This window comes from Temnothorax nylanderi, unplaced genomic scaffold, assembly GCF_030848795.1.
Source record: "Temnothorax nylanderi isolate EJ_2023f unplaced genomic scaffold, tnyl_v1.0 TNYL_tig0040_pilon, whole genome shotgun sequence".
NCBI classification, from domain to species: domain Eukaryota; kingdom Metazoa; phylum Arthropoda; class Insecta; order Hymenoptera; family Formicidae; genus Temnothorax; species Temnothorax nylanderi.
Genome location: NW_027249102.1, coordinates 350,374 through 365,115, shown reverse-complemented (window position 1 = coordinate 365,115; position 14,742 = coordinate 350,374). Strand labels below are relative to the sequence as shown.

The window sequence follows — 14,742 nt, the reverse complement described above, 5'->3', positions numbered from 1 at the left end:
TTGCCACTAAAGCAACGGTCGAAAGGAAATTAACGCCCAAACGGGATCCCTCCGTCGCCCCTTTTCGTCACCGACCGAAAGTGCTTAGTGCTCTGCCGTCCTTGAGTCCTGAAAGCGTTGCGCTCTCGCGTATAAACGCTTTTTTATCCATACGCTTCCTAATTAAGGATGATGGTTTTTTGTCGCGTTAGGGAAAACAAATCGAAGACGCATAAATATGATATAATGTTTCTACAGACTTCTAGACGGTTCCTCAAAAGTTTTAACGATTACAAAACCTTATAAAATAACAAAATGAATGAGTTCCGGCAATTTTTTATTTTCTGGATGAAAATTCTTTAAATCTCGATAAATGAAATCGTGTTTAAAAAGCTATTGTTTACTCAAGAATTTTGGATAATGCTTTAAAAATGTATCAAAAAGTATTTGAACTCAAATCGGAAACTAAAATAAAAAAAAAGTTATGATTAGTTTTCTTATATGAAAAATGTGTAGTTTGCATCCACATATCTTTGAATCCTTTATTTATACTTAACCAGAATTCTCTTTAGAATGTGTTAAAAATTCCACAAGCTCTTTAGGGAAGAGACAGACTCCTTATTAATTATATCGAAATTCTGAAAATGGGGTACTAGCTGCATAGAGGTCGTGAATTTCACTTTCAAACTTCGCACGATGTAAATACAGTTTAAAGCCCGACCTTCTCAAAACCAAGTCTTTGATCTTAAGAGCGAAACTTCACGAACTACGAAGTATACTCTGGAATGGTGAGCTCGAACACGCCGGTTCATAGATCTCGATGACGAAGGGAAGAGATGGGAAGGTAGATCTACCGGTTTGATTAACCGGCAAGAAGAATAAAGAGACAGAGGGAAGAGAGATGGCACAGAGAGGGAGAGCAAGCGAGTGAGGAAGAAGAATGGACCGGCTTACGAAGAAGCGAACACATCGCGATGAAGCGAGATGAAGAAGAATAAGACCAGCAAAATAGAAAGAGAGAGAGAGAGAGAGAGAGAGAGAGAGAGAGAGAGAGAGAGAGAGAGAGAGAGAGAGAGAGAGAGAGAGAGAGAGAGAGAGAGAGAGAGAGAGAGAGAGAGAGAAGAAAGAGAACAAGTGAGAAAAGACGGCAAAAAGCTGTACTGCTCTAAGAGAAAGAGAAGGAAAAGTAGCAGAGGAAGAAGGTGTAGGAAAGAAGGTAGAAGAGACGGACCTTCGCATTGAAAAGAGAGCCCTGCTCTGCGAAGAGGACGAAGGGAGAGTTGAGAGTACGAACGGCGCTAATGAATGTTTAGTACGCGGAAAGGCGAATCGCTTTTTTTCACTTTCCCTTTGCGTCATCCCTCCGTCTCGCCGTCTTTTCTCTGCGAGAAGGGCCATCGCAGAGTGCGGGATGGTCGGCCGGGTCTCCCTTTGGGTCATTAGTGCGGCCGCGTGCCACTTTTCTGGGGCATCAGTTCGTAAAAGGCTGCTTTGACGAATAAAAGGAAAATGAGAGAGACCCTTCTCGTCGCCGACGCTTCGCGAATCACCGTGAAGGAATACGTCAACATACTTCCTTCCGGATTGCCACCCTTAGGACGTGACGTTGCGATGCGATGCGCGTCTGGAATGCATTACGACGCGACGTCAACCTACTTTTTGATCTATTAGGATGGCACCGACGGTGACAGGCTCGGAAAAGCTTATTGAAGATTGCATGGACATCACATAAATGCCTGCGTTTTTTTTCTCTTTTTGTTTTAAAGAAGAATTGCGTCGCGATAATTATATTGCTATAACGATCCCTTGCACTGAGCGCAGTGGATTCGGTACCATGATTCTCTATAGATTAACTTTTATATGTTTTACGATCGATTTTCTGAACAAAAGTAAGAAGAGACAGATCTGTTTTGGAAATTCGCAATTCGGGGTTTATTGAATTGATGTATTTCTCAATTTTCGCTCGAGATTAGCTTCAACTATTATGCTTGGTATCCTAATCGTTAAAATTATTCGAATTATTCGAAACGAAGACAGAGATATCAGCAATGCACAAGATATTTAGTTTTATTTTATTTATTATATTTTATATAAGGGGCATTTTTAACAAATTATGGTAAATAGTAATATCATTTTAATTGTTATTATAATTTAATACAGAAATATACTATAATTTTTAATTTATGAATAATTTACGAATTTATTTGAATTATTAAGCTGGCACTTTTGTAATAACGAAAAGTTTACTTAACGGATAATTACAAATATATGTATAATGCTAAAAATTAAAACATTAAAAATATAGATTAGAAATATAGATTAAAAAATTCATACACACATACGAAAGAAATGGCGTGAGTGAAGCACAGTGTATAATACACATCGCGAGGGTGACACGCGCTTCGCATAAAGAGGCTACGACCTCTCAATGTTCGCCGATCTCTCGGTGCGTAACTACCGCTGTTTGTTTACTGTCCACGCCAACAAGCGTGAGGTTATTAATTATCGTTTGACGTGCGTCGATGAGGATGGAAGAGAACGCGTCCAATTAGTCGAAGGGCACTCGCACACGCTCACCATTATACTCCGCAAATCGATGCGATTTCCGACGTATGTCAATCAATAAACAACCGCGAAAAATAAGAAATAGTTTACATTAACGCAATTCTAAATTGGAGCTCCTAATTTTTATTTGTTATACTCTTTCAGTAATGTAACTTGAATTTTCGAAAGTTTCTTTATTTGAAAATATAATATGAGATATGAAAAATAAAACGGGCTACCAATGGAATTTGATTAAAGAGCTTCGTTAAAAACAAATATTTTATTATTAAAAAAATATGTTGTTAAAAATTTCAAGTGTCGTAACTTTGAGAAAATAATTAATAATGCTGGTTGTTCCAATATTGGGATGAACCGCACATTCGTAATCGTAAATAAATGGTTATCGTAAAATTGTAGATATAGATCTCATTCGCCTGGTGAAACAACGCACCGAAGGGTCAGCACGATGTTTTCCGCGCAATTAAGCCACACTGTTTCTCGTCAGCGATATCGAACGAGCACTCGAAGAGACTTCTTCAACCAGGGTCCTTCGAAGTTGAAGGACTCTGGTAGTCCTTCCAGATTACCGAAGACGTTCGAATCTCGAGATGATCTTAACCAGAGGCCCTTTGTGCTCTTGTTCCGGCCGGTTGTGACCACCATACTTCAGTCGAGGAGTATTTAATAGACAAAAGATGTCAAAGATGTCCTGCCCTTCCGGGCTGCGTCTTTTCGGGCTTGCCGACAGCGACGGCCGTGCGACGCGACGCGACGAGAAAAGTGCGACGCCGGGGGAAAAGAGCGGGGTGAGGTGTGGCATGTGCGAGGGCAAGGTATAAAGGTGGAAGGGCTTAAATCAATAAATCGCGCGTAAAAGCCCGCACCCCGCCACTTCCACGGACCGTCTCGGCGTTATAACTCCGCGCGCGTGAACGTGGGAGACAAAGGGACTCGACGACGACAAGGTACAAGGACGACGGAGCTCTCGAGAGAGAGAGGCGGAAGGGCCCCGAAGCCGCAGAGGAGATTGATGTTATTCGATTCTCGGATTCGAGATAAGTTAAGGGCGAAGCGGGACATCCACGAGGGGCATCTACATAGATCACGAAATCGCGACTTCGATTTACGTTCGGAGTGTGTGCGTTGCCTCGCGAGAGATTGGTGTATCTTGAATCTCTTGTACTGCAATTCTAGGAGTATTACACATAGATATAAATATAGAACATCACAGATTTCGACATTATTTACGATATTTCTTTCAAGTCTTATTCGATATTATATTTTTTGTGCATTACAGAGAGAAAAAGAATGATTTTTGTTAATTTGAACAATTTTAGCATTATTAGTTAGAAGTTTTCTATTAGAGATAACCAGCTAGGTTCTTGAAATTTCGTACGTAATCGAAAAATAATATTACCGACAAATCGGAATTTAAAATCGTTTTTTTTTCCTCGCCTACATCATGTTCCACTTTCCTATCAGTGCCATAAATCCGGCATATTTCATATACCGCTATAAATATCGCTCGAAAATTCGAACGGCTCGGATAATCTGAAATTAGATACGAGGCATCGACGCGATCGGCCTGAATGTAAATCTCGAAAGCACCGCGCCACTCGTTTATCTTCGCGGGGCCCTGAACGGAACGTGAGAGACGTTCGACGTGTTTTCTTTGTCATTTGACACGCAATCCGCGCCGGATATATTTCACACGCAACACGCGGGCCCTTCGTAATTAGAAAGCCATTCAAAACTACGCGCATCCACTCTACGCTGATGGATACTGACCATATCTCACCGGGCGATGATGACGGGCACCACCTTTCATGCACGCGGAGAGAGCAGCGCATCCGTGCACAACGCGGGGCGGCTGTGAAAGCGATGCTGCTCGCGCTCGTTAAAGCCGATTCCCCGACTCTAGGCGGTGAAAAGGGTGCGAGGATATAGTTGCGCCACGCCGATAATCTTAAATCTACCGGTGTTAAATTTAACGCCTTCTCACCAACTCATGGAATTCTTGTTACTCTTCATTGTGGCCACGCGGACACCGATGTTAATCGAGCATATCAATTTGCGTATACTGATATACTAGATGCTCTAGATTTCATCTTGCAATCTTTGAGTAATATCTATGGAGTCTGGCACGTTTATATCGTGTGCTAACGACTACACGATAAAAATTGCATCTTGAAATATATGCGTAGCGATTTGTCGGTGTATACGGATCACCAATAACTCATCACGCCAATTGAAAATTAATTAACTTGCCGGCAACAAAGCGATGTACCACATTCGCGCTCGTGTAATCGTTACATTTCCGCGTTTATGTAAATGTAATATCAGTTTGTGAAACGCGAAAAGGGGAGACGACTTGCGTGGGAGTGGCTTAATAAACGTTGATCGAAGAAAATTGGCGAGGGGCCCCAAAGTCGAAACGCTTTACGAGCGCGCGCGCGCTACGTGAGTCACTTTCATGCCCCGGGGAACTGCCGCTCCCAATTAATTCGCTATCCGGAGGAATGTTTCATTAAGGCGTTTATTAATCCCGTCTTATTTCTATTAACACGGCTGACCTTCGCTACGAGAACTGTCTTGAACCCTGAGAAAGTCTGCGCGAGTCGACGCGCAACGCGGCGGCCGCTAAAAAATTACGCGAGCCGGTTTAATCGCGATAAATTGCTACACTATCGCGCTAAATTACGGTACCATCGCCGGCGAATAATTGCCATTATCGAAAACGCCTGTGCTTCCGCACTAATTGATTTTGCGATATCGTTCAGCGACGGTATCGCGCACGGGTTTTTTTTTCATTCCGAAACGTTAATTTAGTTGCAAGAATATAGTTATATCCCTCACATGCATTCTGATATTTTATTAGCAACACAAAAATATCCCAACTGCCCACACAATATAATATATAACAAAAATGTTAAATTTATTTATAATAGAGATAATATTTTTAAGATATATACTATTCAAGGTAATAAATATCTGTACCTTAGAGAGGTAAAGGAGCGTATCTCCATTATTATAAATTCAGAGAAAACAAGGCTTAAAGTTTTAAATAGGAAAATGATATATATATATATATATATTTTAGATAGGTATAAAATAAAAGTAGGAACTTGATTTATTAAGTTTTTAATAAAGAAATTTAATTGACATGTTTAATAGTACAACTGTTAATAAAATTTTTAATACGACTTTTTCTAAACATTGTATCTTACACTGCAAAACATATCCACTCTAAATTCCGCGAAACTATAACGGAAAAAATGGACATTTTTTCCACTTTATGTAAGTATGAAATTAAAGCGGAATTATATGTACAGGACCTTGTCCTATGATAATATATCCGTTATAAATAAAACGGAATAATATATCCGTTATAAATAAAACGGAAATTTAGAAAGGACTCCGCACAAAACCATGAGAAAAGGCCTTTCGGTTAAATTGTCTAAAACTCGTAAATAAAAAAGGGCATAAAATAAGAAAAATTTTGGCGCAAACCAGAGGTCGATATGTTGACCCGTTCGGGAGTTATTTAGGGTAAATAATTAGCTTTTTCGAACTTTGACCCTAAATAACTCCCGAACGGGTCAACATCTCGACCTTTTGTTTGCGCTAAAATTCTTATTTTATGCCCTCTTTTATTTAGAAGTTTGAGACAATTTGACCGAAAGGCCTTTTCCCGTGGTTTTGTGTGGTGTCCTTTTAGATTCTTTTCCGGATATGAAGAAGAACATATTACCTGAAAGACAATATTTTATTGTACTCACATATACTTATTACATATATGTATATAAAACATTATATTATGTGATTAGAAAATTTATATATAAAGTATGAATAAGCAAGTAGAAACTAAAAAATAATCTTTATCCATATATAGTTATACATATAATATATACCTATAAAAGAAAAGGAAGGATGAGCTCAAAAATCCAAAAACAAAACTACAAATATAAACATAATAATAGAAAAAACTCTGCATTACAATTTATGAAACACACATGGATAGAATTTCTTTAGCTCGCTTGCCCAAAAATTGATTATTATTACCCAGGCACAAAGATTCAATTAAACCAAGCAATTGGCTAAAAGATGATGGATAACTCAGATCTTTTATGTAGTAAACAGCTAATCCCAGAGCGACTGCCTCTTCCGCAGATGCAACATAAATCGTCAGTTGATCAATCTCATTGATTACAAGCCAGGCTGTAGTATCATTGTAATATACTTTTGGTCCAGGAAAAGGTGTAATTAGATCTTCAAATGCTGGAACTTTCTGCACAAATTACACAAAACAAAAATTAGAGGTAATATATATTTTTGAGCATATAATAAAGCAACAAAAATAGTTATAACAATTTATTATATAAAATTTTACCTGTTCGAGAAAAAAGTCCTTTACTCTTGGTAAACTTGGTAAACTAAATATCTTTGTAGTTGTCCTCTACTACATTGCTTGCAGATTGCACAGTCTGTTGAGAATCTTGCTCTTGATTGTTGACTTCATTAAATGCTGGGCCAGTCAAGTTTTCTATCGCCACTACTGCAACTGTATGAACCAGTACAATTTTATTCATTTCTGTTCGCAATATAATAATGTAATATACGCAATATAATATACGAGATCTATATGTAATATACATTTAACTCTTTAACTACTGGTATATATTAATAAAACTGGCTGTCCAAACGCAAAAAAATATAGTATAGTCTCTTATTGACGACAGCCGTGTTTCGCGAAATTTTCGTTCCGTCGTCTATTGACGACAGCCGTATTTAAAGGGTTAAAGATGATAATGTATAATAAATGATTTACTTTTGTAATAAAAACTTACCTTCATGCGTACAAGCTTCTTCGCTCGTTTCACGTTCATGTAAAGGCGAATACAAAAAAACACACATTTGTGTTATTATCCGCGGGCGTCGTGTCGCGAGTAATCCAGGGTAATCGGTGAAATCCGTCTCGATGACGACGTCGGGCGTCTCGCGACGTCCGCCGCCGCCGCCGCCGCCGCCGACGACGACGACGACGACGACGACGACGACGACGACGACGACGACGACGACGACGACGACGACGACGACGACGACGACGGCGGCGGCGGCGACGACAACGGCGACGACGAGGTCGATGACGATGGCACAGTGATCGTCGAGACGGTCGTCGGCGACGAGGACGACAGAGTAGAACAACGATGCAACGGGAGCGACGAAGGGCAGGAGACGAGTCGCGATCCGCAGGTGCACTCTACTCTCGAACTACGAAGACGACGGCGAGGACGACGGCGAGGACGAAAACACACTCTTTCTCTCGCGCTCACGCAGGGGCCCGCCTTGCGCGCGCGCTACACTACACTACTACACCATCTCGATAGGCCGCATCGTGTCGTGTGTGCCACCTCGCACCGCGACCGACACCCCGACTCGAATCGCGAGCGCTATCGCCGCGATTGGGCCGATGGCCGCCACCGTGCGTTACTTGTACGCGTCCGGGCCGAGCCGTTGTTCGGGCAACAAAAGAAGATCAGGCTGCCATCATGGTTATGTTATTTTTGTCCGCTTTAAATATATATGACGGAAACCACAACCAATGACCATGTCCTTTACATTATCCGTTATAACGTCTGTCTTAATAATAATCACTATCAGTCCTACTTATATAAAGGATTTTAATATATATGAATAAAGTGTCACGTTAAGAATTGCGTCAGTCACGCTTAAATAAAATGGACACAAAAGAAATCCGTTTTAACATTGTATATTCCGTTATAAAATAGAAGTGTCCTTTATATATAAAGAGGATATGTTTTGCAGTGTATCTTAGGAACTAGTAATAATAGACATAAGACGCTTTACCATCATACACAATTTAAGCTCCTGTTATATTGAAAAATGTATTAACTCCATTTTGACAAAAACTGGAGATACCTTAAAGGTACAGATATATAAAATTAGTTGTGCAAAATAAAAATCTAAAATCGATCATCGTTTTCCGTTGATCAAAGACTGGAATTCAACCGAAATAAACGTTTATGACGCCGAGTTGGGCATTAACCGGCTGGGCGGAAATCGAGCCGGGTGTAGTCCAGAAACCGGAAGAGCAGCCGGGTCTCGACGTGGCCGATGGGGCGAGAACTATCTCGCGCGCGGGAGCCGCCGGCCGCCGGCCGCCGGATAACGGACGGGTCGTCAAAAGCGAGAAAAAAGTCGGGCACGATCGGCGCGGCGCGGCGCCCCAAAGTTTCGCCCGTCGCGGAAATCGAATTTTCGAGCTGAACGCCGTGCCAGGCGGGAAACTTGAAAATGGACTTTGTAATTTGCCACTCAGTTTGACTTCGTCGCCGCCGGGCGCGAGCCCGCTGCCCGAGCTCGTCGCGGCTCACCGAGCTCTCGACGATCTTGTTTGCCGATTTACCATCGTCCAAACTTTCAACGACATTAGACCGCCACTTTCGCGCGCGCCAATGCGAGTGCGGCTCTGATTAACTCAATACCAAGAGTATCTTCTATAACAGTAAATACTAACGAGAAATGCTTTCTGTCTAGTATATAAAATCGTATTTCTTGGCGTTTAGTTTACCTTTTATAGCTACCGAACATTTGTAGAAAGTATACCTTACATTAGAGAGGAGTCATTGAATGTATACGGAAACATTCCCGAGTGGAAATTGAGCTAGCCGGCCTGATTTGAAAGATAGTGACTAGGTAGTATAGATTAGAATAAAATTTTTAAGTCAGACAGAGCTTGTCACTAGATAATCAGTTATTTGACTTATTTGTGATCTAGCTGCTGTCTAGTCATTATATATCAGATACGATGATAGATGGCGCTGCATTGTTGTGCAAATCTGATAAAGCTACTATCTCGTTACTAGCATTTGTAAATTAATTAGCGAATAAGAATTGAGGTTATGATATTCCATAAAAATCTGTCTAGTAACTATCTAATAGTAGCATAATCAATATAAATTAGTAATAACTGTCTCAACTCATCACTGAATCAACTCATACGATGAGCTTACGATAGCTGTTACGACGAGTGTTACGATCGCTTACGGTGAACCCGGTGAACATTACGATAGATGTAATTCGGGCTTAGCCATTAGCTAAGAAAAATAAGAAAAATATAAAAATGTAAGAATTTCCAAAGAACGCTGCGTTACGTATTATTAATTAAATATCAATAAATTCTGACAATTTTAACGACTATTTAGTAAATTCACTAAATGTATGTTAGATCAGAGAGATTTCCTCTCTCTGGTTAGATGGAAGTGGAAATGTGGGTGCGGTTATTGCTAACTTGTGTTGATTGTGCTGCTATTAGATAGTTACTAGAGAGATTTTTGTGGAATGATATAGGGCCGATTTTACAGTCTCCGATTAACTTGATTTTCCGATTAAACTCACTCTGCATCTCTTTCTAACTGTCTCCCATAGAAAGAGACGAAGAGTGAGTTTAATCGGAGGATCAAGTTAATCAGAGACTGTGAAATCGGCCCATAACATCAATTCTTGTTCGCCGATTAATTTAAATATCTAGTAACAAGCTCTTTCTGACTTGAAAATTTTATCTAACCTCTAGTCATCATATATCAGATATGACACTGCATTGTTATGCAAATCTAATAAAGCAAATAAAGTAAATAAATTTATAATGTTAATTATTTAGTACACTGAGAGAAAAGTTATACTAATGGTAACAAAAAAATTTAGTTGTTCACAGATAATAAATAATTTTGTTACGATAGCAAAATGTAGTGATTTTTTGGTTGACCAAGCAAAATTTGGTAAATTTTTTGAGTTAACTAAACAATCTCATTTGGTTACTCATTTGGTTGTAGTAATTATAAAGTTTGATTGTAGTTACAAAGCAATACGGAACGGTATGATACCTGCAGTTAACCTAACAATTTCTTAGCTCTCCGTTTGACAGTCACCAGCGTTCGAACCAAAACAACATCTGCTCGTAAAATTTGCAAGCCCGGCAGGAAATATTAAATAAACGATGTTTATCAAAATGACTATATATAAAATCGTTATCTAAAATGTTAACACACAGATGTTTTATGAATTTTTGAAGATTTTTTAAAATACTTTAAGGTTATGGGAAAATAACGTCAAAGGCGACAGATCCACGTTGTCAATAGAAAGATCCCAAATAACGTTGTCAGACGGAGGGTTAATATATATACATATATATATATATATATATCTCAGTACATGATTTAATCGTTAAAGCAAACTTATAAAAAATAAATTTAAAAACAAATTTAAATTTCTTCCTTAGAAAATATAAAAAATTATATTTTATTTTTTATAAGTTTGCTTTAACGATTAAATCATGTACTGAGATATATTTATTTTAATAGTGTTTAGTTTATTGCTGAGAATTCTTTTAATGTTTTTTAATAGTTCTTATTATACACATAGGAGGATAACATAGTGACATTCCTCAACTTTGTTTTAAACGCGCTCTAGCCCTCTGTTGTGTTTAGCTTGCTCTTCTTTACCGACTTCTTTATCGATTGGATTTATTATTTCTAGGGTCGTTACCAGTCGTTTTTCGTTATGTTCGCCAATCGCCGCCGCGCCTATCTAACCTCTTAGATTCGGCTGTGCATTTGTAGGCCGCAGGGGGAAGTGATCCGCGCAATTCCTTGGGCCTAACGCACTTACGGCATACCGAGTTCACTACATCGCGGACATAAACACACAGTTAAACGTACACTCATACATATACACAGTGTCATATAGCCCTAAGGTGGTGCTGAAGGCACTTAATTTCTCTCATCCGAGGGATCTAACAAAAAAAAAACTGTACCTTTGTACGTTGCGCCCGTTAAAAGTTTCTCTCTGTGTTTTTACTCAATTAAACTTGATTCAAGAAGTCAGGTGTGCTTATTATTACCCTCTGCATCAATATTATAGCCATGTGGACATATGACAATATTATTGAATATATCATAGAATAAATGTGTTGCTCGAAGTAAAAAAAAGGTTAGATATATTGCATGACCTCCGGTTGAGAAAGATAGAGATCATTTTACGAGCATCGTCGGCAGAGAATTAATTCAACTTTCGTGGTGAAAGCGTCTTCAATGTTTTATTGATTTACTTATTTATAAGAGACCAATGTCAATAAATTCTGAATATTGTTCCGGTAACAAAATATTCAATTTTTTACCACAAAGGATTATTGTACATCATACCAAACAGTCAACAAAATAATATTATGCGTGGTAACCAACGGTTTGTTTGATCACATATCAACAAATAGTTTTTGTATTGGTAACAAAATTTTGGTTGTTTCAACAAAACATTTCTCTCAGTGTATGTTTTATAACATTTAATTGCATTTATAAAAAAATAATATAATTGCGTCAGTTATAACATATATAGACAAAAAAGTATACGTATGTTAATAAATCAAAATAGCGTAGCAGCTAGGGTACGAGTCTGATCATCCTGAGGTCCCGGGTTCAAAACCAGTCGTGAGCCAGCAAAATAATAAAACAATATAGTAAAAAGGTAATAAAAATTAGTTAATAAAAATTTGTCCTAAGTTTAGAATGTACTCTTGATAAAAAAAAATTATAATAAAAAATTAAATAATTTTTTTGTTAGTTTTTATATCTAGTTGCAGTTAGTTTCAGCTAGATAAGTACTAGATAGTATTTCCTATAAAGTCACTAGAAGAAGTGAGCGTTACATTACTGGCTCATCACTAGCTAGAAAAACTAGACAGTGGTGATGTATAACACAACTTTATTAGCTCGTGACTAGCTAGCCACTATTAGAGAGGAGTCAATGTGTACACGGAAACATTGTAATACTTCTTTCCGCACTTTTATGTTCATACAACAATAAAATATTTCAGAATGTATCACGCGGCGATGCAACGTACCAGTGATGTCTCACTGATGCCATAAAACGTGCCATATTACAAAAATTCCATCAATTTTTCACCTTGCGTTTCTACAATGCATTACGGACGTTCTGCGATATTAAACTCCCGAGCGTTTGATACGACTGCATTTATCGCGATCGGGTATTGCATTCGGGAACGCATTGTGAAAAATATATACGTCGAGAAGTATTCAATATCGCGCAGTGATTTGGCGTGACTTAATCGCTCGGCGACACGGCGCGGCGCGGCGACGCGCTGATGCATATTGGTGAATGCATCGTCTCGGGTGCAGCGTCCCGATGCTTTTCCCCGATGAATGCGCGCCGGAGTCGACACGGAACGCGAAGCTTCGGATGCATCTGCGCGCTCTCTGAAAGCGGATGTATCCCGGAAGATAAATTATCTTCTCGTTCGAGCGACTTTGCGTCTCTCGCCTCTCGCTACATTCGCGAACGAGCCCGCGCCCCCGATGCAATGCCTGTCATGGCGTAACGCGCGTGCCGGTCATGTCACACGTACGCTCGGAAACGCGGATTCTGAACCGCGCCGATCATTCCGTAGATCTCCGTACATTTTCTGAATTCGAAGATGCCCCTCTCGGTTTGTGTAACGTATAATCTGCCAGTTTATCCATTCACGGATCTCTCTACTCACAGACTGTTCGTTTTGACGAGCGCGCGGAGATTAAAAGAGTATTATCCGCCTTGATAAAATATACAATTGCGTATACAAATTAAATTAATGCGCACTTAAGATTTAATTTTTTACATGCATACTGAAGTTACACACTGTGTTCAATGTGTTGTATTTAGTTTAGATTTTAATGGATATTGGATTTTAATTTGAATATAATTCGCCAGGGGGGTACTGATTGGTTTTCAATATTAATAATGAAATTGAGATAATAATACGGACTACATTGTGGTATATGCAAGTTTTACTTTTGAAATATCATACTCTCATGCATGCTGTAATTGATGTAAATATAATAACTGCAATGCAATACATATGCGTGACAAGAGACAACCTGATCGCATCGCGCGCTGATTGCGGTTGCTATGCGCACAGCAAGGCATTGAGAGAAGTGCACTTCTAGCAACAATAAAGCTATACTTCTTGGCCAACAATGTATAATGTTGGACTGTCTTTTGTCGCTTAAGCGTACGGATGCACGCTCATTCGCAGATCTTAATTATTTAATTTCTCAATAATTATTGTGAAAATCACAAAATAGTACAAGACTCTATAACTCATAATCAGTTTAGTCTGTTCTACCTGCACATGAGCACTGTGTCAATAATAATTAAACACTCTGTGTATTATAATTAGTTGTTTATTTTAATTAATATTTTAAGAAGGCAAAACGATCATCTTATCGAATTATTGTGAAAAATTCCAGTGATCAAAATATACATTTATAAGAAAAAAATTTAAGCTACAAATATATATATACTGATTCGTGCATAATGATTCACTGAAGATACGTAATCGTGAAGTGCAATTTATCGTCATCCAATTGATTGTCGATCTGGATGATTCGCATCATTATCAGGACAGCATTCGAGCTCGCCTAGGTGTGACGTAATGTGTCGGGCCTGTTGATCGAACGACACCATCAAATTGTGCGCAATGTTGCGTGCACCAGCGACATTCGCACGCGCCGCCGTCAAAGGGACACGCAATCGATCCCGTCCCCGCACCGACCGTCCTCGGTGCGCGATTAGTGCATTAAATATAAATTCCGTCGACGCAACGGGTCGTACGAATAGAATAGAACACGTACGTCTGCTTTTATTTGCTGACGTAAATGCTTTGATGAAAGCAAATGATTTCAATGAAGACACCAGATACTCGCTTATGTCTAAAATTAAAATTGTTTTTTTTTTTTACAAAAAGAACATGCGAAGACATTATCACGAAGATAATTTGCGAAATTAGCTACCGATACCTGATCGTCTCAAGAATTATCCTCCGCGAATTGATAACAAATTGCACGATGCTGCATAGAGGCAATTTCAGCGATCGCTTCCTTGATCGATCACCCCGATTCCTCGTAGCGCGAACTCAATATCTCGCTTGTTTACAAACCGCTATCATAGCACAATGGCGTGACGAGATCCGACATGATCACTGGCATTGTCGTCGAATCCCGCAATCTTGTCTGTTTAAAAATTAATTAAGCGATAACTTAGTATGCATTTTAGAACTTTTTTCTTCACGTACCTTTAACTGAATAAAAAGCGAATAATACTGTCTTAATTTCTGTAAAACTTAATTCAATCACAAATGAACGATTTACT

At 39.0% G+C, this 14,742-nt stretch overlaps 1 protein-coding gene and 1 long non-coding RNA gene across 10 annotated transcripts in view; one reads left to right on the top strand and one right to left on the bottom strand.

Annotated features, from left to right (window-relative positions):
• The window catches only part of LOC139771477 (latrophilin Cirl), a 447,191-nt gene that overhangs the window by 315,187 nt on the left and 117,262 nt on the right, over positions 1–14,742 (top strand). The window lies entirely within an intron of this gene.
• Positions 6,271–8,110, bottom strand: LOC139771476 (uncharacterized). Its single transcript, XR_011717914.1, has 3 exons — positions 7,371–8,110; positions 6,914–7,084; positions 6,271–6,811 (listed from the first exon to the last, which is right to left on the bottom strand). It is a non-coding gene; the product is annotated as an uncharacterized lncRNA (long non-coding RNA).